The following is a 23,917-nucleotide window of genomic DNA, read 5'->3' on the forward strand; positions in this document are numbered from 1 at the left end:
AAGGAAAAAAAAGGATCCAAGACTTTGTGTTTAGTTTGTATTCTCTATAGGACCAGCCCATTGTTGGGTGTAATATATAATATTTGATGACTGATTTAAGCTGTCATAAAAAGCATCAACAATGTATACAATAATTCAAAGGCATCTAATAATCACAGTAAATCAACAATGATTTAAGGTACTCAAAAAAAAGGCCCCCACCAAATTAATAATAAAATAGCTTCAGTTAATTGAGAATATATGTGGGGGAAACCATTCTTACCTTTCTTGCAATACAAATTCAGTAGTTAAAAAAATTTAATAGGTTCCACTAATTTCATGATGTTTCTTCAGTGAAGCTCAGAAATAAATGCTACATACAAGTGGGTTTCAATAAAAAAGGAATCTCTACTGGTTTAACCTACTCTGTCCACTTTTCATCAAGTCTTTCAAGACAGGTGCAAACTGAATTTAATAAGAAAATTGCAATAGCTTTGCAAGCAAAGGGAAGTAGCTAAAATTAGACAAAAGTTGTACTGAGAACAAGTTGCACTTGCATAATTAGGTATACCTCAGGTAATTAAAGATGACATCTTCACTTTGGTAAACTGCCCAAATTAAACAGAAAGATCAGAATTTTCTTGTAGTAAAAAAAGTTTTAGAGTATAATTTTCTTTTCAGATATGGGCAAAAATTTCAAATTTGAAAAATAAATATAGATTCAAACTTCCAGAAATAAATGATGGGTTAAATATTTGAGTAATTAATTGCATATGAAATTGTAATATATGGAGGTAGAATGCAACAGCTGTTCATCTAATAATATATTTTAAAAGCTAAATTTATAATAGAGCAATTGTTACACTCATTTCCTCCAAGCAGTAGTCTATTCACTACCGAAGTCTTGATAATCAATATCTTTCTACACACTCACACAAATTCATTTTCTTAAAAGTACTTCTGACTATGTTTAAATAGGTATACTGTGAAATTTGAAAAACAAAACAAAACAAAACAAAACAGAGGTATTACTTTAATACTACTATTATGACCCAAAGCAATTGTGAATGTTTCTTCAAGAGTGGCCCACAGACCACAGGAATCATACTTACCTGAGATGCTTGCTTAAAATGTCGAGGCTTACTCCAATAATTCCTGGATCTCACTGAGATATAAAATCATTGCCCTTATCATTTTAATCAGTATTCTCACTTCCCTCTTTACTCATATTAAAATCCATGAACAACCATCAGTTTTCCATTTTGCAAACACTCTCTTGACCCTCCTTCCCTCTCTTTACTAGTAAAATGCCAACCCAGCCATGAGCTTACACCAAACCTGCTTCTGAGCAGATGAACAGTGCCAGGAAACACACACACACACACACACACACACACACACACACACTGTGCCAACTGTGCTCACTTAAAATTTATTACCACAAATCCCAAATGGGGATTTAACACTGTCAGATACAGAATCCAATCAGTTCTTCCTATATATTTACCTTTCCATTTTCCGATAAGAGTTTCACCAATCTTCTAGTCTTCTCAAATCTCCAACATCCCTTCCCCAGGTCACTTGCTACTTAGCCTCATAGTTCAGTGAGAAAATAGATCCAACCAGATGAATTTTGTCTCATGTTCCCACAAATTCTACCAACCTAACTGTATCTACTCTCACACACATTGCCTTTTCTACCTTTACAATGGAAGAAGTGTTCATGTTTTTCTTTAAGGACAACCTTTCTACTTGTGGCCAGGATCTCATCCACTTGTAACTTCTCAAGGAATGTTCTTGAAATATCTTTCTTCTCTCTCTTTTTGTTTTGTTTTGTTTTAAGATGGAGTCTTGCTCTTGTCACCCAGAGCTGGAGTGCAATGGTGTGATCTCTGCTCACTGCAACCTCTGCCTCCTGGGTTCAAGCGATTCTCCTGCCTGAGCCTCCTGAGAAGCTGGGGTAACAGGCACCTGCCACCACGCCCAGCTAATTTTTTGTATTTTTAGTAGAGACGATGTTTTACATTGTTGACCAGGCTGGTCTTGGACTCCTGACCTCAAGTGATCCACCTGCCTCGGCCTCCCAAAGTTCTGGGATTACAGGCGTGAGCCACTGTGCCAGGTCCTTTTTTATCTTCTGCATCATCAGTTTCTCCATTCCAGAAAATTCCCACCAGTGTATGAATGTGCCATAATCCCATTTATCTTAAAAAACAAAATAACTTTCCTTTGTACTCAGGTTTCCCTCTAGGTACCACTGCATTTCTCCATTACCTTCGAAAGCAAAACTCCTTAAAAAGAGTGCCCTTCACTTTCTCCCTTCCATTTTCTCCTCAATCCACTTAGTTCAGGGTTTTGTTCCCATCAGTTCACCAAAACTCTGCTAATTAAGGTGTCCAAAGACTATATTTCCCCTAAGGCCACTGGCCAATTCTCTGTTCTCACCTTATCAAACCTTTCATTATCATTTCATATAGTTGATCACTCCATCCTTCCTGGAATATTTCCTTCTCTAGCTTCAGGGTTGCCACACTTTTCTGGTTTTCTTTCCAACTCGTTGGCCAGCTCCTTCTTAGCCTGTTTCATTGGCTTCTTCAGTACTAGATTTCTCAATGTTGGAGTGACCAGAAATATCCCTTATCTCCCTTGTCCCATCTTTATCCATTCTCTTGCCCTAGGGGTTTTATCCAATCCTGTCTGTATATCATCTAATTTATGTTTTATTACTCCCAAATTTTATTTCCGGTCCATTTATCTCTTTTGAACTCTAGTATTTTTTATATAACTGTCTTCTTGACATCTCCACTTGGACATCACACTTAACAACAGTTCCTTCTTATAATTATTAGTTAATTCAGTTTTTACCATTCCTTATTACAATTTGAATAAAACATATTTATTAAAACTTGTTTTTTTTTTTTTTTTTGAAATACATAGGGTCTCACTTTGTTGCCCAGGCTGAAGTGCAGTAGCATGATCATAGCTCCCTTCTGCTTCAAATTGCTGGGCTTGAGTGATCCTCCCACCTCAGTCTCCCAAGTAGCTGTGACTATAGGTGGGTGTCATTGTACCTGGCTAATTTTTAAATTTTTTGTAGAGATGGGGTCTTGCCAACTTGCCCTGGCTTGTCTTGAACTCCTAGACTTGAGTGACTCTCCCACCTCAGGCCCCTCAAAGTGCTGAGATTACAGGCATGAGCCACCGTGCCCGGACAGCATTCACATTTATTAATGTAAACTTATACATAAAACGTTCTTATAATTTTACAAATGTCTGTATTTTTAGCTGTGCTTCCTTTTTTAATTACCAATATCAATTAATATATTTTCTTTCTCTTTCAGACTTGCCAAGATTTATCTATTTTATTTATCTTTTAATGAACATTGCTGTTGGATTTCTACATTCATCCTTATTCATTTGGTCCTTTATTTTCTTTGAATTATTTTATCATTCTTTTTAAAAATCTTTAATGTAATTGTTTACTTATTTAAGCAAATAACTTAATTTTTATAAAATAAAGCATGCTTCCCTGAAAAATGTAAGAAATACATAAAAGCACAAAATAGTAAAAGGAATAAACCAACCAATGTCCCATTACCCAGAAAGAAAAGGTGTTAACATTAGTGGAGTACCATTCCACACATCTCTCTAAGTATATATAGAAATGAATGGATGAACACACAGAATTGGAGAGATACTGAGATTACAGAACATTTTTTTAATTTAAAATTTAAACATTTCTTAAATTTAATTTTTTAAAAAATTTGTGCAAGATCAGAGCTCACTGCAGCCTTGAATTCCTGGGCTCAAGAGATTCTCCTGCTTCATCCTCCTGAGTAGCTAGGACTACAGGTATGGACCTCCATGTCCAGCTAATTTAAAAATATATATATATATATTTTGAGACAGGGTCTTGCTCTGTTGCCCAGGCTGGTCCTGAATTCTTGGCCTCAAGAGATCCAATCCTCCCCTGAGGACTGGATCAAGGGGTGGTTTCTCCCATGCTATTCTCATGATAGTGACTCAGTTCTCATGAGATCTGATGATTTTATAAGCATCTGGCATTTCCCTTGCTTGTAACTTCTTTCTCCTGCCACCTTGTGAAGAAGGTGCCTTCCTTTCCCTTCACCTTCCACCATGATTTTAAGTTTCCTGCAGCCTTCCCAGCCATGTGGAACTAGGAGTAAATTAAGCCTCTTTCCTTTATATATTACCCAGTTTCATGTATTTCCTTACAGCAATGTGAAAACTGACTAATACAATAAATTGGTACCAAGGTCATGGGGGACTGCTGTAAAGATACCTGAAAATGTGGAAGTGATTTTGGAACGGGGTAACAAGCAGAGGTTGGAACAGTCTGGAGGGCTCAGAAGAAGACAGGAAGATGTGGGAAAGTTTGGAATTTCCTAGAGACTTGTTAAATGGTTTTGACCAAAATGCTGATAGTGATATAGACAACTAAGTCCAGGCGAGGTGGTCTCAGGTAGAGATAGGGCTTGGGAACTGTAACAAAGCTGACTCTTGAGCATCATGTCTGTCCTAGAGATCTGTGGAACTTTGAACTTGAGAAAGATGATTTAGGGCATCTGGTGGAAGAAATTTCTAAGCAGCAAAGTGTCCAAGAAGACGCAGAGCATAAAGGTTTGGAAAATTTGCAGCCTGAGATGTAATAGGAAAGACAAACCCATTTTCTGGGGAGAAATTCAAGCCAGCTGCAGAAACTTGCACAAGTAACGGACAGCTGAATGTTAATCACCAAGACAGTGGGGAAAATGTCTCCAGGGTACATCAGAGACCTTCATGTCAGCCCCTCTCATCACAGGCCTGGAGGCTGAGGAGGGGAAAATGGTTTTGTGGGCTGGGTCCAAGGTCCCCCTGCTCTATGCTGTGTTGAGACATGGTGCCCTGCATCCCAGCTGCTTCAGCTCCAGCACAGCTAAAAGGGGCCAATGTACAGCCTGAGCCATTGCTTCAGAGGGTGCAAGCCCCAAGCCTTGGTGGCTTCCATATGGTGTTGAGCCTGTGGGTACACAGAAGTCAAGAACTGAGGTTTGGGAACCTCTGCTTAGATTTTAGAGGATGTACAGAAATACCTGGATGGCCAAGCAGAAGTTTGCTGCAGGGGCAGAGTCCTCATGAAGAACCTCTGCTAGGGCAGTGTGGAAAGGAAATGTGGGGTTGGAGTCCCCACTCAGTTCCCACTGGGGCACTACTTAGTGGAGCTGTGAGAAGAGGGCCACCATCCTCCAGACCCCAGAATGGTAGATCCACTGACAGCTTGCACTGTGCACCTGAAGAGTTGCAGACACTCAATGCCAGCCCATGAAAGCAGCAGGGAGGGGGGGCTGTACCCTGCAAAGCTACAGAGGCAGAGCTACCCAAGGCCATGGGAGCACACCTCCTGCATCAGTGTGACCTGGATGTGAGACATGGAGTCAAAGGAGATCATTTTGGAACTTTGAGATTTAATAATTGCCCTACAGATTCAGACTTGCATGAGGCCTATAGCCCCTTTGTTTTGGCCAATTTCTCCTACTTGGAATGGGTATATTTACCCAATGCCTGTTCCCTCCATTGTACCTTGGAAGGAACTAACTTGTTTTTGACTTTACAGGCTCATAGGTGGATAGAACTTGCCTTGTCTCAGATGACACTTTGGACTTGGGCTTTTGAGTTAATGCTGGAATAAGTTAAGACTGGGGGACTGTTGGAAGGGTATGATTGTCTTTTGAAATGTGAGGACATGAAATTTGGGAGGGGCCAGGGATGGAATGATATGGTTTGGCTGTGTCCCAACCCAAATCTCATCTTAAATTGCAGTAACCATAATCCCCATGTATCACAGGAGGGACCTGGCGGGAAGTGATGGGATCATCGGGGCAGTTTCCCCCAGGCTGTTCTCGTGATAGTGAGTGAGTTCTCATGAGGTCTGATGGTTTTAATAAGTGGGTCTTCTCCTTTCACTTGGCACTTTTCCTTCCTGCTGCCTTGTGAAGAAGGTGCTTTGCTTCCCCTTCACCTTCTGCCATAATTAAGTTTCTTGAGGCCTTCCCAACCATGTGGAACCGTAAGTCAATAAATCTCTTTTCTTTATAAATTACTCACCTGTGAGCCGCTGCACCTGGTTAGAAAATAATTTTTTTAAAAGTAGGCTTATCCTATGAATGCAGTTTTTAAAATGAGATTTAATTTTACATGAATTAAACAGAAGAAACAAATAAGTAACACTGAAGATATTAATTACTTTTGGATAAATATTTCACTAAAAAAGATTGTAAATCCTAAAATATTTCTACAAGATAAAGTATAAAAAGTTAAAAAATAATTAAAAATTCAAATTTCTCTAATATTCTAAGAAATGCATTAAAAACTATAAATTTCTTCTGAGTACATTTTGACACTATCCCACAGGTTTTCATATGTAGGGCTCTTGGCATCATACATTTCTAAAATGTTTGTTATTTCCCATTTTTACTTTATTTTATTCCTAAAATTTAAACTTTTTTTTTTCTTTTAAATCTCCAGTTTTACCTTCTACGGTCTGTGAACATGGTGTGTATAATTTTGTTTCTTTTAATATTTGTTTACATTTTCTTGTGTTTTAACATTTGATCAATTTTTGTGAATGTTTCCTGTATATCTGAAATGAATGGTTATCCCTACATATCAATTACATTAAGCTCATTCACTGCTCATGTTACATAAATACATGTGTTTATTTTTTTCTACTTTGTTCTGTCAACTTCTGAAAGATGTGTGCTAAAATCTCCCACTATGATCTTGATTTTTATCAAATTAAAAAATTATTAGCTTTCTCCTCTTTATATCAAAGCTATATTGCTAAGTGGATTAATATTTATAAAACAATTTACCAAGATGATAATGAAATGTATCTTCATTTCTTTTAATTGAATGAGTTTTTGCTTTGAATTCTATTGCTATGCCTACATTTTATTTGCCTGATTAATCTTCTTCCTAACCTTCTAGTCTATGTTTTATGTGCTTCTTGTAAACAGCAAACATTTTTTCAAACTTATTTGAGAGGCTACCCTTTAATAGGTGAATGCAACCTTTCTACATTGTATTTCTATTTCTCATGTTTTCTTATAGCTTCTATATTTTCTTTTCCTGCTATATGCTACCTTTACTGAATTTTCTATGTTCCATTTTTCTTTCTCCCTAATGGTTTTGAACTTAAATATAGTTTCTTTTCATCTAGTAATTATGCTTATCATGAGTATTGCATGTCTAAAAGAATGTCAGTTTTATAATTTGGACAGGTATTGAACTCTTAAGTACAAAATTATTTTCCCAAAGAATTTTGAAAGATACTATCCCACTATTTTTTTGCATCCAGCATTGGTAATTATAGGATTATTTCTGGTTACTACTCTTTCTATCTATCCTCAGTGTCTCTCAACTCGCCTTTTTTTTTCTTCCTGTTTGTCCTTTCTTTTGAATTGTTAACTTCAAAAAGCTCTAAAGTTTTCTTTTTTGATGAATGCAGTGTCATCCTCCATGTCTCTGAGGATAGTAATTATATTTATTCTAAAGCCTTGTTTTGCTTCCTTTATTAGCTCATCCCTTGGGCATTAGTTCTTCCATTTATATAGTTTGGTACTCTTCTTCATGATATTAGTTTTCTTCAAATATTTTGTGATTCTGGGTTGTGACCCTATCTTTGTTTGGACTTTAGAAATACCCTGTTAGTCTGTGACTGCTGTATGTGATTACAGCAGCATGAGTCGGGGGAGAAAGATGTGCCACTAGGTAGTTAAAATGGATAGTGTTCTAGGAGTTTCCTATCCTTTCTGGATACTGACAACATTGGGAGTACTCCCTTGGCTTTTAAAGCACCCAGATTTCTTGTTTTTGCACGTCAGACACCAAGAAAAACTGTCAAGGTAGGGAGAGGTAGTTCTACATGTCTGTTTGTCCAGGAGGCTAGACATAAAGCATCCCCAAATAGCCATTCACACCTTTTGCAGTATTCCACTCCTACACATATTTTAGATTATAGTTCTTATCTGTATTCCAGTGCCATTTATCAAGGGCTCTCCATGGTTTTTGGCACGTTTTGCTGTTTCCTATCACAGTTGTATTTAATTGGTACTATATATTCTTTATAGAGGGAGAGGAAGATTATTTTTAGGAATGTGTAGTAGCAAAGGGAGGCTGCAGCATGTTCTCAATGTACCATCTTGTACTGAAGTTTCAAATAGATATGTTTTGGCAGAGATAAATGGACAATATTGTACATACTTTTAAGGGAAAATGTGCTTTTTTACTATACTTTCCCTTCTACTGAAGTATGATCTCATAATAGTAAGCAGGGGGTGTTTATCCAGTAGTTCCTAACTCTAGAGGCACATTACTGTCCTGAGAAGCTGCTCAAACGTCAAAGTGTAACCCCAGAAATTGTATTTTAATTGAACAAGGGTGAGAAACACTGGTACAGCAGAAGAATAACTGCAGGTTAGGGAACAGACTAATTTGAGTTCAAACCACCACTTACTAAATTATGTGACTTTAGGCAAAACACTTTTTGAGCCTTAGTTTCTTCAGCTGTAAACTGAGTTTATAAAATTGTGGTGAGGACTAGAGATAATATAAGAAGAGAGACTAGTATCATGCATGGCAAATAGCATATGCTTATTAAATGTTAGCTCTCCTAATGCTATGTATAAGTAAGTAGATGAAAAACATGGCATAAAGGAAGATCAAGTGAAACAGGATATCCCTTCATACATCAAAATCTTACAATGACTAAAATTTAATTCCAAATGTTACAGGAGCTGACAATCACTAACAGATTTACAAACTGAGTAAGATTATGGGATTTACAGAGTATTTCCTTCACATATTACCATACCTCCTGGGCTCTTTTAACATTCTCCTTTCAATGCATCTTTCAAACACCACTCTCTAGGATATCACACGATTGCTCAATTCTACATTTCCAAATTTCAGAGAGTAAAATCTGTCAATAATAATGGCAACCTAATTATATGTTGCTGTTTGTATTTTTTCAAATACTATGAAAAATAGATGAGCACTTTTAAGTTGCAGGAAGAAAGAATAACTAGAAAGCTGTGGATCCCAGGAATTAAAGAAACTTCAGTGTCTTCCAGGCAGGAAACAATCCAAACCTAATTACAACCAGCTGGAGACAGCTCCAATTTCAGGAATGCTTAGATACTAGCAAAACACAGTGATGCCCATTTGCTGACAAGTAAATGTTCATATCTTTGTCATCTGTGTCATTCAGAAACATTCATATGCCATTTGGCAAAACAACTTCTTAATAGGTAATATTCATTGAATTCTTATAAAAGTTTTAATTCATTTCCAAATACAACTATAATACTTCACTATTTCAACATTTGAGAAAAATTATTTTCTCTTGTTTCTTTACAAATGTTTGGTTTGGCTGGGTGTGTTGACTCACACCTGTAATCCCAGCCCTTTGGGAGCCCAAGGCGGGAGGATCATTTGAGCCCAGGAGTTCAAGACGAGCCTGGGCAACATAGGAAGTCCGTCTCTACAAAAAATAAAAAAAATGAACCTGATGTAGTGGCTTGTGTCTTTAGTCCCAGCTACTTGGGAGGCTGAGGTGGGAGGGTCTGCTTGAGCCCAGGAGGTTGAGGGTGCCCATGAGTCTGGGCAACAGAGTAAGACCTTGTCTCAAGAAAAAAAGTTTGTGTTCATAAATTATTAATGATCATATACATTAAACAATACAGCCTCAGTTTTAAAAACTTTATTGTAAAAGTAAATCCATGGGTATAATCACAGTAAAATTGACAACACCACCTTTATTTAGACTTAAACTAAACCTTAAGAGGGCCCAACTCTGGCTGAATTCAATATATATTAACATGGTAAGCCTGACACTAATCCTCAAAAACAAATTCTGTGGCCACTAAGCACATGGAAGAGTATTCAATGTCATTATTTTTCAGTGACATGCAAATTAAAATTTCAATTCTGAACAGTTTATTCCAGAAAAGGAAGATATACTTCCTGTTCATTTTATGAGATCTGCTTTATCATGATGCTAAAATCAGGCAAAATGTTTGGTATAATTTGTTTGGCAGAAAACAAAATTTAAAAAAGGCAAAACAGTACTAAAAAATCAATAAAAACTATACACCAATATATCTCATAAACATAAACACAAACATCTCAACAAAATGTTCCCATTGTATGTAAAAAGCATAATGCATCACAACTAAGTGGGGTTCATCCTGGGAATATAAGGAAAGTTCAAAATTTTTAAAAAAATCTGTAAATGTAAACCACTATATTAACAGCTCAAAAAATAAAATCCATATGATCATATCAATTGATATGGAAAATTTGACAAAATCCAACAGCCATTCATAATGAAAACTCTCCACAAACTTGAAATAGAAGGGAACTTCAACATAAAGGGTACCTACAAAAAAACTACAGCTAACATCATATTTAATAGTGAGAGTGACTACTTCCTCCTGAAGAGAGTGCAAGACAAGAATGCCTATACTATCACCATTCCTCTTCTACATATCCTGAAAGTTTTAGTGCAACAGGCAAGAAAAAGAAGTAAAAGGCATATATTGGAAAGGAAAAAATAAAACTGTACCTATTTGTGTATGACACGATGATGTATGTGAAAAATCCCAAGGAATCTACAAAAAACTTCCTAGAATTAATAAGTATTTTAAGATTGCAGGATACATGGTCAACATAGGAAAGTCAATTATATTTCTATATACAAGCAATGTACTAATAGAAACCAAAATTTAAAACAATAACTTTCAGATCAGCTCCAAATAAAGAAAATTTTAAAGAAATCCTTGGGTATAAATCTAAGAAAGCCAAGAATAGGAGGAGTATGTTGAGAACTATAAAATGCTAATAAAAGAAATCAAAGACCAAAATAAATGGAGAGAGAGACTAGGTTCAACTGGAAGACCCAACATAGTAAAGATGTCAATTTTCTTCAAACTAATCTGTACATTTAATACAATTCCAATCAAACGCCCGCTTTTTTCATTGAATAATATATAACAAATATTTTTCCACATCAATATTTTTCTATAATATCATTTCAAATAGCTATACACTCAATTTCTGGATTTATCTTAACATTAATTACCCAATCCTTTGAACTTGATGTTGAATTTTAGTATTTACAGTATGTTCTATATTTCTCTATTATAAACAGAGTTTAGTAAATATTCTCCTAATTCAATATTTGCACATATCTTTATTTCCTTAAGGTAAATTGTTAGAAGTACAATTTTTGGATCAAACACTACACACACACACATACACGTATATTTATGCATGTGTGTGTATATATATATTTAAAGTTTTGATAATACATATTGTTAAAATGTCCTCTAGAAAGGTCTTTCACCTTTTAAATTTTGACTTAAAACTTAACTCCTCTGAAAAGCCTTCTCCAATTAGCCTTTTCCCGCCAATCTCTATTTGGTCTCATTAAATTACGGTATTACTTATTGCACTATTTAAACAATTACTGCTTTAATAAGACATTAAGCCTCTAGGCTATCTGCTCAAAGTCCATGCCTTTGACGAAATGTAACAGGAGAAAATACACAGGATGATAAACTGATGGGCTATGAAATCGCTAACAAAGGCGGCATGAAAGGATAAAGAATTGGAGTTAAGAGGGTATCACTTTTTTTTTCCACGAAAGGGGTCTAATTGTTTTTAGATTTTCCTATTTTCAGTTTGTGTCCATTAAAAGGCAGTAGTTGCAGGTATGGTTTGCATTTTCTGTATTATCTTTGGAATCAGTGACTAAAAAAAGTTCAAGCTATGGAAAATTTGTCAAATTCTCCATATCCTCAAAATCCATGTACGCTTTCTCTAGCTTTCTATCATGCCTCACTTATAACACATGAAATTCAAGTCAACTGATGTCTTCCAACAGGGAAGTACAACAATCATTCAGAAACACTGCCTATTGTGCCTTACTCTACTTATGAAATGAAATCACATATATTAAATAAGAAGAAACTACCAAACTATGCATATTCAGCATTTGACATCACTCACAATTAGCTTGTACCAATTAACTAGGCCCAACGTTGTGAATATGTTTCAATTAAGAAAAATTAATTACCTCTGTTAATTATGAAAGTCATAATGGGATTGTGCTGCTATCTTTTAGGAATTATTTGCTGAGAAATGCTTTCCCTAGTTTATTTCTATGCTTCCAGTATATGATTTTAAAACATGGCAGCCAGTGTATTGCTAGATTCTTGCAAATATTAAGCAAATATACTAAAGCAGGAGCATATTTTACATAACCATGTGTCAGACTAAATTTGAGCCAAGAATAAGAATGAATGCAACTCATATCTGATTTATATTTGACAAATACAGAGATATCATAAGCTCCTGTTTTGAATGCCTACATGTTGTTTCCATGGCAACTGCATAAACATTTTCCTCATAAAACACAGCCATCTTCATTCTTTACATCCCATTATTTATTTCTTTCCACTCTCAGGAAAAAGCTTAATTTATTCCCCAGGAAAAATCGATCAATGATTTTCTTAATCAGTAGCATTTGAAGAGTAGGTGGCACAGTTATTTTTATGGAAAAACAATTTCCACCAACGCTCTTGCTATGTGATAGAAGGCCGAGGGAAAATAAAAGTAGTTCTTGCTTTAAGGAAAGTGTGAGTACAAGCTGCAATGAATAATCCTTCAAAGAGAGATGAGAATGTGTATCAGAAACCCACAGATGGGCCAGGTATGGTGGCTTACACCTGTAATCCCAGCACTTTGGGAGGCTGAGGTGGGCAGATCACCTGGGGTCAGGAGTTCTAGACCAGCCTGACCAACATGGAGAAATTCATCTCTATTAAAAATACAAAATTAGCCGGGCGTTCTGGCGCATGCCTGTAATCCCAGCTACTTGGGAGGCTGAGGCAGGAGAATTGCTTGAACTTGGGATGCGGGGGTTGCAGTGAGCTGAGATCACGCCACTGCACTCCAGCCTAGGCAACAAAAGCAAAACTCTTTCTCAAAACAAAACAAAACAAAAAAAAAAGAAAAAGAAAAAGAAACCCACAGATGGTTGGCAAAAGTGATCACATTCAACTCTTACTTCTCTTTTCCACATGTGTAGAATATGCTGACAACTCCTTTATGAAAAAAATTATCTTTCATTCCTACAGAGTTTGGTAGTCTTTAAAAAAATACCTTTGCTGTGTGATAGAGACTGTATGGAATGGCTAGCAACTACAGGCAAGAGAAAGATGAGCCCACTTTAAAGTAGATCAAATGACAGCAAAAGGAGGATAAAAAGAAACTTTGTCTATTCTTTGAGACTGAGGTAATTATCACAGATTTCAGTGGCAGCAGATGGCAAGATATCCCATATTGGAGTTTAGCTACCAAATTAACAATTTCTCAAAGTCCTCAAAGGAACAGTGGATCTATTGACATTTTTCAGTGCTCAGAATACTCCAGCCTTTAGTTCCCTTCTGCACTTAGAGCTCATTGGGCTAGCTGGGGAAGCCAATAGGGATGAGTATAGGTATTTACTGCCCTCTCCTCTGGGCTCTCCTGGTTCAACTATAATAGCATTTATCAGTGTTTTGTTATTACTTATATATGATTTCCTCAAGAGACTTTTTTTTTCTTTTTTTCTTTTTTTTTTGAGACGGACTCTTGCTCTGTCACCCAGGCTGGACTGCAGTGGCACAATCTCGGCTCACTGCAGCCTCCACCTCCTGGGTTCAAGCAATTCTCGTGCCTCAGCCTCCCAAGTAGCTGGGACTATAGGCATGCACCACCATACCCAGCTAATTTTTGTATTTTTAGTAGAGGCAGGGTTTCACCACGTTGGCCAGGCTGGTCTCAAAACTCCTGACCTCAAGTGATCCACCTGCCTTAGCCTCAGGTGTGAGCCATCATATCTGGCCTCAAACGACCTTTATAACATCCTCCCAGTCTAACACAATGTTCTGTGAATTGTAACGTGCTTAATAAGTAAGTGGAATAAAAGAAAATTTATTCATAATGTATACACATTTTCTACAATACATAATGCCCCTCAGTCAAAACACTGAACTGTCTTTCAATAATTCCCCCTACCACTTTGATGTTTTGATTCTCTTCACCGTCTTATTTCTTCCCCATTTGTACAAAGTGAATCTCTTAATAATCTACTCTCTTTCATTTATTTCCAAGGCCTATGTCAGGTAAAGGCCAAGTATCTTTTGTATCTTTTTGTTTTTGGTCTTAAATGGATGTCTATTACCTGGGCATGGTGGCACATGCCTGCCATCCCAGCTACTTTGGAGGCTGAGGTGGGAGGATCACCTGAGCCCAGGAAGTCAAGGTTGCAGTGAACCATGATCATGCCACTGTACTGTAGCCTAGGCAATAGAGCAAGACTCTGTCTCAAACAATTAAAAAAAAAAAAAAGGATGTCTAACTGTTCTTGTACCATTTGTTGAAAAAACTCATCTTTTTCACCAGGCATGGTGGCTCATGCCTGTAATCCCAGTACTTCGGGAGGCCAAGGCGGGTGGATTGCCTGACGTCAGGAGTTCAAGACTAGCCTGGCCAACATGGTGAAACCCTGTCTCTACTAAAAATACAAAATAATTAGCCAGGCATGGTGGCACACACCTGTAGTTCCAGCTACTTGGGAGGCTGAGGCAGGAGAATCACTTGAACCCGGGAGGCAGAAGCTGCAGTGAGCCAAGATTTTACCACTGCACTCCAGCCTGGCTTGGGCAACAGAGTGAGACTTCGTCTCAAAAAAAAGGAAAAAAGAAAAAATTCATCTTTTTTCATTAGATTAGGTCTACATCTTTGTTAAAAATCAATTGAATGTGTGTATGTCTACTTCTGGACTATCTATTCTGTTTTACAGATCTCTTTATCCTTTTAATGACAATATACTGCTCAAGTACTGCAGTTTGATTAGTAAGTCTTGAACCAGGTAGTGTGAGTCTTCCCACTTTGTTTCTATTCAGAATTGTTTTTGGCTTTCCAGTTCCTTTACCTTTCCAAAAAATTTTTAGAATCAGTCTGTTGACTCCTATAAAAAATATCTGCTAGATATTTTTTTTTTTTTTGAGACAGAGTCTTACTCTGTCACCAGGCTGGAATGCAGTGGTACGATCTTGGCTCACTGCAACCTCCACCTCCCAGGTTCAAGCGATTATCCTGTCTCAGCCTCTTGAGTAGCTGGGACTACAGGCGCATGCCACCATGCCCAGCTAATTTTTGTATTTTTAGTAGAGATGGGGTTTCATCATGTTGGCCAGGATGGTCTTGATCTCTTGACCTCGTGATCTGCCTGCCTCGGCCTCCCAAAGTGCTGGGATTACAGGCATGAGCCACTGCGCCTGGCCCCTGCTGGACTTTTGATAGGGATTTTATTCTATCTATAGAACAATTTGAGAGAGCTGACATCTTAATATTGACTAAGCATGGTGGCTTGTGCCTGTAATCCCAGCTACTCAGGAGACTGAGTTAGGAGGATCACTTGAGCCCAGGAGGTTGAGGTCGCAGTGAGCGGTCTGGACCTCCAGGCTGGGTGGCAGAGTAAGACTTTGTCACAAACCAAAAAACAACTCCAATATTGACTCTTCCAATAGTTGAGTACAATATCTCTTTATTGGGATTTTCTTTGATTATTTTCATGAGTGCTTTGTAGATTATCAGCACAGATGTTGCACATTTAAAAAAATTTGTATCTATATATTTGTGTTTCATGGTGCTATTGTAAATGCTATTGTAAATTTTATAATTTCAATGTCCAATTATTTATTAATAGGGTATAGAAGGACTGGGCATGGTGACTCATGCCTGTAATCCCAGCAATTTGGGAGGCCGAGGTGGGCGCATCACGAGGTCAGGAGTTCGAGACCAGCCTGGCCAACATAGTGAAACCTGTCTCTACTAAAAATAAAAAAAAATTAGCTAGGCATGGTGGTGGGTGCCTGCAATCCCAGCTACTCAAGAGGCTGAGGTTCAAGAATTGCTTGAATGTGGGAGGCAGAGGTTGCAGTGAGCCAAGATCACACCAGTGAACTCCAGCCTGGGTGACAGTGCGAGACTCCGTCTCAAAAAAACATAGTGTATAGAAATATGATAGATTTTTATATAATGATTTTGAATCCTGTGACTTTACTAATTCACAACTTAAGACTTTTTGGTAGATTCTCCAGGATTCTGTGCATAGAAAATGATTTCATTTGCAAATACTGAGAGCTTACTTCTTCCTCTTCAATCTGCATTCCTTTGATTTCCTTCCTTTTTTTTTTTTTATTTCTTTTATTGCTTTACTGAACTTGATATGACTACCTTGTCTTGTTCCCAATTTTAGGAAGAAAGCATTCACTTTTTCACCATTAAGTGCTACATCAGCTATATGATAGTTCTCTTTGCCCTTTACCAGGCTGAGGAAATTCCTTCAATTCCTAGTTTGCTGAGATTTTTTATTATGAATTAATGCAGTATCTAACCACTGAATAATCATATGGGTTTTTAAAATTTTTTTTTTTTTTTTTTTTTTTTTTGGTGAGACAGTCTCACTCTGTCGCCCAGGCTGGAGTACAGTGGCACAACCTCCACCTCCTGGGTTCAAGAGATTCTTGGGCCTCAGCATGCCCCAGAGTAGCTGGGATTACAGGTGTGTGCCACCGCACCTGCCTAAGATTTTTATTTGTTTTTTTTCAGTAGAGACAGGATTTCACCACGTTGGCCAGGCTGGTCTCAAACTCCTAAACTGAAATGATCTGCCCGTCTTAGCCTTCCATTCTTTTAATGTCTTGATATGGTGAATTGCATTGATTCATTCTGAAGATTAAAACAACCTTGAATTTTTGGGGATAAAACTTACTTTCATAATGCATTATCATTTTTACATATTGTAGGTTTTGATTTGCCAATATTTTCTAGAAGATTTTTTGTCTATGCCTGTAGTTTTCTTTCTTATAATCTATCTGACTTATTTTGATATCACAATACTACTGATTTAATACAATGAGTTGGGAAGTGTTAAACCTTCTTTTATTTCCTGGCATAATTTGTGTAGAACTGATATTATTAAATATTTCCTTGGTAGTATTAAATTTTTTTTTTTTTGGTAGAGATGGGGTTCTTGCTACGCCGCCCAGGCTGGTCTCAAACTCTTGGCAAGTGATCCTCTCACCTTGGCTTCTCATAGTGCTGGGATTACACGTGTGAACCACTGCACCTGGCCAATCTATTGTTTTCTCAAATGAGCTTTGGTAGTTAAGAGATGAGGTTATGGAGTCAGACAAGCTTAGCTGTACCTCTAAACAGTCATTTGATATGGGACAATTTACTTAACTTTGAGAATGATTTCCTCATATATAAAATGGAAATATTAATAACAAGACCTATTGTCAAACAGATTTGTAAGGTTTAAAGATAATCCATATTCCGCTGAATGAATGTTTGTGTCCTCCTCAAAATTCTTATGTTGAAACCTAATCCCCAATGTGTTGTCATTTTGAGATGGAGCCTTTGGCAGGTGATTATATCATAAAGCCAGAGACCTCATGCATGGGATTAGTAAGAATCCTTATAAAAGAGACTCCAGAGAGCTCACTTGCCCCTTCTGCCATGTGAGGACACAGTGAAAAGACACCATTTATGAACCATAAAGTAGATGCACTTACCAGATACTAAATAAGCTGGTACTTTGGGACTCCCCAGCCTTCAGAACCATGAGAAATACATTTCTGTTGTTTTCAAGTCACCCAGTTTAGGCCCAATGGACTAAGCATATTAAAAACTAATCCCAAGGTTTCATATATAGTAAGCACTTAGTACACATTACTACTACTATATTTTATGTTATGTTATGTTATGTTATGTTATGTTATGTTATGTTATGTTATGTTATTTTTGAGATGGAGTCTCACTCCATCACCCAGGCTGGAGTGCAGTGGCACGATCTTGGCTCACTGCAACCTCTGCTTCCTGGGTTCAAGCGATTCTCCTGCCTCAGCCTCCCAAGTAGCTGGGATTACAGGCACGCGCTACCACACCCGGCTAATTTTTGTTTTGTTTGTTTGTTTTTTAAAGACAGAGTCTCACTCTGTTGCCCAGACTGGAGTGCAGTGGCGCAATCTCAGCTCACTGCAAACTCCGCCTCCTGGGTTCACGCTATTCTCCTGCCTCAGCCTCCCAAGTAGCTGGGACTACAGTTATCTGCCACCATGCCTGGCTAATTTTTTTGTATTTTTAGTAGAGATGGGGTTTCACTGTGTTAGCCAGGATGGCCTCGATCTCCTGACCTCATGATCTGCCCTCCTTGGCCTCCCAAAGTGCTGGGATTACAGGCGTGAGCCACTGTGCCCCGTCCAAGATATTTTTAATCAAGGTTAATGTTAGTACAGGGAAGAATAATTAGAACATTCATTCTTTGGTATATAATTTCTCCTGCCTTATACTTATCAACAGGAAACAGGTTCTGCATTCCTTAGAATCATTAGAACTAGTACATGATGCTATTTGATTGACTTTTCACATCTCCTGTATTTCAAAGCAAGAAACTAGTTTCGGTCCATCATACCCATTCACTATCAAGACATAGTGACTCAAGCAAACAAATGATTATCTCTCAAAATCAAATTAACAGAAATCCAATGAGTAAGAGTTATAATTGTTCACTAGGATTTCATTTAAAAATTGGAAATATTTGAATCTTTACAAAACATGCATTGAAATAATTCTAGCCTAAGACTAAGAGGATCTAAGAATGATAAAGAATCTTAAGCCTTAATATAATTGCTTTCTACTCTACTTGAAATCAAATAGTATTTTCAATTTCACAAGAAGAAAAAAATCTTATAATCCTTTAAAATTTCCCTCTCCTTTACTATTCTGGATTCTTACGCATTTTATAACTCCCAATTCTTTCAAGATGATTTTCAAAAGGTAGAAAGAGAGGCAAAAGAGTAAATAAAGATTGTATTAAAATAAGATATCTAGAGACTAGATGTCAAGTAAGGAAAACAAAACATGAAATAAAGTTCAAAAAATAACACCAAGAAACCCTTTGTATATTGAATAGGAACTACTACCTATGTTACTTGATTATTTCTATGAAACGAAAAAGTAATTGTTGAAGGATGAGAGGTAGGAGGCGGGACTTGACTCCAGAGGTGGGGCTCAGACACTGGACAAGATAGAGGACTAGCTAAAATGGTGATGTCAAGGGGAACAGCAGCCTTCAATTATGCCATGTGAATTTACTGTTGCCATGGCAGCACCCAGAAGTTACTGCCTCTTTCCATGGCAATGACCCAATGATTACTACCCTTTCCCTAGAAATTTCTGCATAAATCATCCCTTAATCTCCATGCAGTTAAAAGAAGGTATAAATATGACTGCAAAACTGTCCTGAGCTGCTACTGTCTGCCTACAAAGCACTCCTGCTCTGCAGGAGCAGTCAAAGAGCTGTGATACCATTGGAGCTGTAACACTGCCTGTTCAATAAAGCTGTTTTCTTCTACCTCTGGCTTGCCCTTTAATTTGCCTTCGCGAAGCCAAGTTCCCTCATGGGTTAAGCTCTGCTTTGGGGCTCACCTGCCCTGCATCAGATGGACTTCTAAATATACTAGTATTTTCCATATTCTTTCTCAAATAATCTTACATTTCTAAATTAAGTTTATAACTAGGGGAAAAAAAACTCTTGTGAGCAAACATTAAGGACCAAAGTCTGATTACGCTAAGTAAGTTATAAAATTTTAAGCTTTATCTATAGTTTGGCATGTAAGTTAAACATTTAAACTTAAAAAGAAATTCTTTCCAGTCATCTAAAATTCTTGGTGGAAATGTAACATGTTAGGAGAATTCTGCTTACCGTTTAAATCTGAAACACTTCATTCATTCTGGTGACAAAGGTGGTTTTAGCAGTTGGCATAACATTCCTTCCAAATTTCAAGGTGCTTTGGGTCTTTCCAAGATGAATGTCCTTTCTTCCTTGCCTCTCATTCCTTAGTTTCTGAAGATAGCAATGTTAACTGCAAGAGAAAAAAACAGAGCAAAACTGGAGAGTAATACAGTTTCAAATATACTGGACATCTTTTCTTAGATATTCCTAATATCATCCTCACTCAACAGTTATAATTCATCTAATTCATTTAAGAAATATCTTCTTTACTTAGATGGAGATATGCATAGAATCTCCCACACTCAAGACCTCCCCATGGCATACCAAAGTATCAGTAACTTACAAGAACCCAAAGAGCACTGATGCACTTGAGATTTTCTAAGTCTTCATTTGATTGTTTTTGTAGAGATTTATTCTACTAGAATTTTATGAATATTAATTGAATGACAAGTCATTAAACTCAAACATTATAAAAATATGATTCTAAGGGCCACAATGTCCAACTTTGGTATAACCTTTCTAAAATATTGAAAGCAGGGATCTCCAAATGTAAATACTTCACTAGCCACTTTGCAGTTTTAGTTTAGGCTCAAGTACGATTTTTAATTTGGTTTTTAAAAATATCACCCAAAATTAAATACATGTCTACTTATTTCTGATTCTTGGGCATCCAGTTTATGCCTGTTCAAAACTGACCCAACCCCTAATTTGTTTCACTATAACACCAAACACAAGGAAAATAACTGAGTTACTGTATACTATATACAAGAGGATGTATATAGATTATATGCAAACACTACAATTCATATAAAGAACCTGAGCATCTGTGAATTTTGGTATGCATGGGAGGTGGTCCTGCAGCCAATCTCCTGAGGACACACCAAGGATGACTGTAATTCCATTTATTATATTCTTTTGCTAGTGTGATCATATATTATACCTCTACATATATTACAAAACCTCATAATGATACCATTCAACTTTTGTTTTAAAAAGTCAGTTTTTTTTTAAAAGAAAGTGACAGAGGAAAAAAAAAAGAAAAGTCATTTGTATTTATCACTCTTGGTGGTATTCATTTCTTCCTGTAGAACTGAGTTTCCATCTGGTATCATTGCCTTTCAGCCTTAGAGACTCTTAGTAGTTCTTATACTGTATGTCTATTAACAATAAATATCTAAGTTTTTAAAATCTGAAATTGTCTTACTTTACCTTCATTTTTGAATGATATTTTCATTGGATATTGCATTTTGACTTAATTTTTCTTTTCTTCTTCTTCCTTACAACTCTTTACTGATGTCATTCCATAATTTTTTGTCTTCGATTTTTCTGTCAGCTGTCAGTAATACTACTGCTATCCCGTATTTAAAGCTTCTTTTGTTTTCTGGCTATTTTGAAGATTTTCTCTTTATCTTTGAACTTTATTTCTATTTTTTTTTTAGATGGAGTTTTGTTCTTTTGCCCAGGCTCAGGTGGCACGATACTGGCTCACTGCAACATCCACCCTCTGGGTTGAAGCGATTCTCCTGCTTCAGCCTCCTGAGTAGCTGGGATTATAGGCGCCAGCCACCACGTCTGGCTAATTTTTGTGTTTTCAGTAGACATAGGGTTTCACCAGGTTGGCCAGGCTGGTCTCAAACTCCTGATCTCAGGTGATCCACCTGCCTTGGCCTCCCAAAGTGCTAGAATTTCGGGTGTGAGCCACCATGCGTGGCCTAACTTTGGACGTTAGTAGTATGACTATTATATGTCTAGATTTGATTTTCTTTGTATTTATTCTATTTGGAGTTTATTGACCTTCATTCTGTGAGTTATGTTTTTGGCCAATATGGGAAATTTTTAGCACTTATTTCTTAAAAAAAATTGTTCTGTCCCATATTCTCTCTTCCTCTTGGGGATTCCAATATATACATAAGTTTGACTGCTTATTATTTCACAGGTCATTGAGGATATGTTCTTTTTTAAAATTTTTTCTCTTTATTCTTATTTTTTATTTTCTAACCAAGTAAGCAGCAATGAGTATTTATTATTTTGTTTGTTTGTTTGTTTGTTTAAGAGGCAGGGTCTCACTCTGTCATCCAGGCTGGAGTGCAGTGGCATGATCACGGCTCACTGCATCCTTGACCTTCTAGGCTCAAGCAATCCTCCTGCATCAGCCTCTTGAGTAGCTGAGACTACAGTCACACACCACCACACTCTGCTAATTTTTACATTTTTTGTAAAAACTGGGTCTCACTACATTGCCTACGCTAGTCCTGAACTCCTGGGCTCAAGCTATCCTCCTGCCTCAGCCTTTCAAAGTACTAGAATTACAAGTGTGAGCCACCACGCCCACTGACATACTTTTATTTATGCATCTTTCTAGTCAACCACATATGAATTATATACTTAGGAACTGCTGTGTGAAAGGCAGTGTTCTAAGTACTAGAGAGACAATAAAAACGCAAGATCTCTGCTCTCATAGAGTTTACCTTCTAGTACAGATAGATGGACAAATAATAAACTGATTTCAGAGATATTCAATGTTCTGAAAAAAATAAAATTGAGTGTTACAAAGAGAATGGGAAGGTGAAGATGCTGTTTTAGATAGTATATAAACAAAAACTCTCTGAGGAGATGATGCCAAGTTGAAATTGAATAAAATGAGCCAGACACACGTAAAGATTTAGGAGTAGAATTTTCCAGATATAAGGCACACATGTCATAAGATAGGTAGGAGTATATAATGCTCTTAGAAAAAATGTTTCTAAATTATCAAAACAATTAATTAACAATTTGTGAGAAGATATCTTAAATATCATACCATTACCATGCCCAAAATTTAAAAATTGACCTGATTTTAAACCTATTTACTAATTATTCCTGTGTAATAACAACAATGAAATAATCATTTTAAATTGTTAACTTATTTTACTAACAATGGAAATTGTGTTTGGGTTCTGACTTGCCATTTATTCAAAGCTTCTGCTAGTACCAATCTTTATTTTTATTTCATATTTGAAAACAAAAGTTCTTCTCTCCCTACATTAGAAAAGAAAGAAGTTGCCTTTCTGTTTTATTTCTTGACAGTGTTACGATGTTTTGGGAAAACATCATGAAGACATGCAAACAAGAAAACTACTCCCCAAATATGCAGCCACATGCCACTATGTCACCAACCATTTATGATGCAATAGCAGCACTCACCTAAATTAAACCTAAGCAGTTTCTTCCAGAACTTTCATGGTACTGGATTTTGGCTACTGGTAAAGAACAACATCAACTATACACCTTAAGGAGGAAGGAAAGAAAATACACTTATGGTATAAACTATGAAATGCATAATAATTCTTCTAAAGTAGGACTTGAATTACCATTATGGATATAGCACCAAACAAAACAGAAGGGCATATATTTCAATCCTGCTTCAGATAGAAATTAGAAAACAAATTCTGAGCATTCTAACAGGGGACTGACCAGTACGCTAAAGGATATCAGGTAGAATAAAGAAAATATGCTTTGAAATGTATTTTGTATTCTAACTGGCTAATAGGGTTATGTGAAAGACATTATAGAAACATAGGTAATGCAGAAAAGAGGCTATAGTCTCAAGATTGTGAACTAAGAGGAAAAAAATCCAGGATCTTATAGGTGGGGACAGCATTAAGTTAAATATAAGGTGAAGGGACTTTCTGTTCATGAGTAACCAGCCAACTTCATCCAAAAATGACTAAATTCAGGATAAAGAACTATGTACTAATTTGGGAACATTAATAAGATAAGCATAATAAAACAAAAATAGGGAGGAAGGAATTTAGCCTTGCATGATTGAAAAATATAAAATGTGCAGGCTTGGTAGTAAGATAAATTAGACACTAGCCTCAATTCCCCAATTGGTTGAAGAAACTCAGACACTATAAATTATTTCAAACCTTTGACACTATATAATCTTTCAAAGCCCCACAGGCTAAAATTTGTGTGATCTTATTTACTTTGCTATTTAACTTAATAGTAGGGAATAGTTTCAGGTAAAAAAAAAAAACATCATAT

The 23,917-nt window shown here is 36.8% G+C and overlaps 1 protein-coding gene across 10 annotated transcripts in view; it reads right to left on the minus strand.

The window, feature by feature from the left end:
• PEAK1 (pseudopodium enriched atypical kinase 1) overlaps window positions 1-23,917 on the minus strand; it is a 302,147-nt gene that overhangs the window by 115,737 nt on the left and 162,493 nt on the right. For 9 of the 10 annotated variants that reach the window (XM_038010222.2, XM_073012358.1, XM_008015753.3 and 6 more), the window contains one exon: window positions 19,862-20,021. The gene's annotated coding sequence lies outside the window, so the exon portion shown is untranslated. Of the gene's footprint in view, window positions 1-19,861; window positions 20,022-23,074; window positions 23,191-23,917 lie in introns of those variants that run through there. The other variant, XM_073012360.1, reaches the window with a different exon arrangement.

Source organism: Chlorocebus sabaeus, chromosome 26 (genome assembly GCF_047675955.1).
Source record: "Chlorocebus sabaeus isolate Y175 chromosome 26, mChlSab1.0.hap1, whole genome shotgun sequence".
In the NCBI taxonomy this organism is placed as follows: domain Eukaryota; kingdom Metazoa; phylum Chordata; class Mammalia; order Primates; family Cercopithecidae; genus Chlorocebus; species Chlorocebus sabaeus.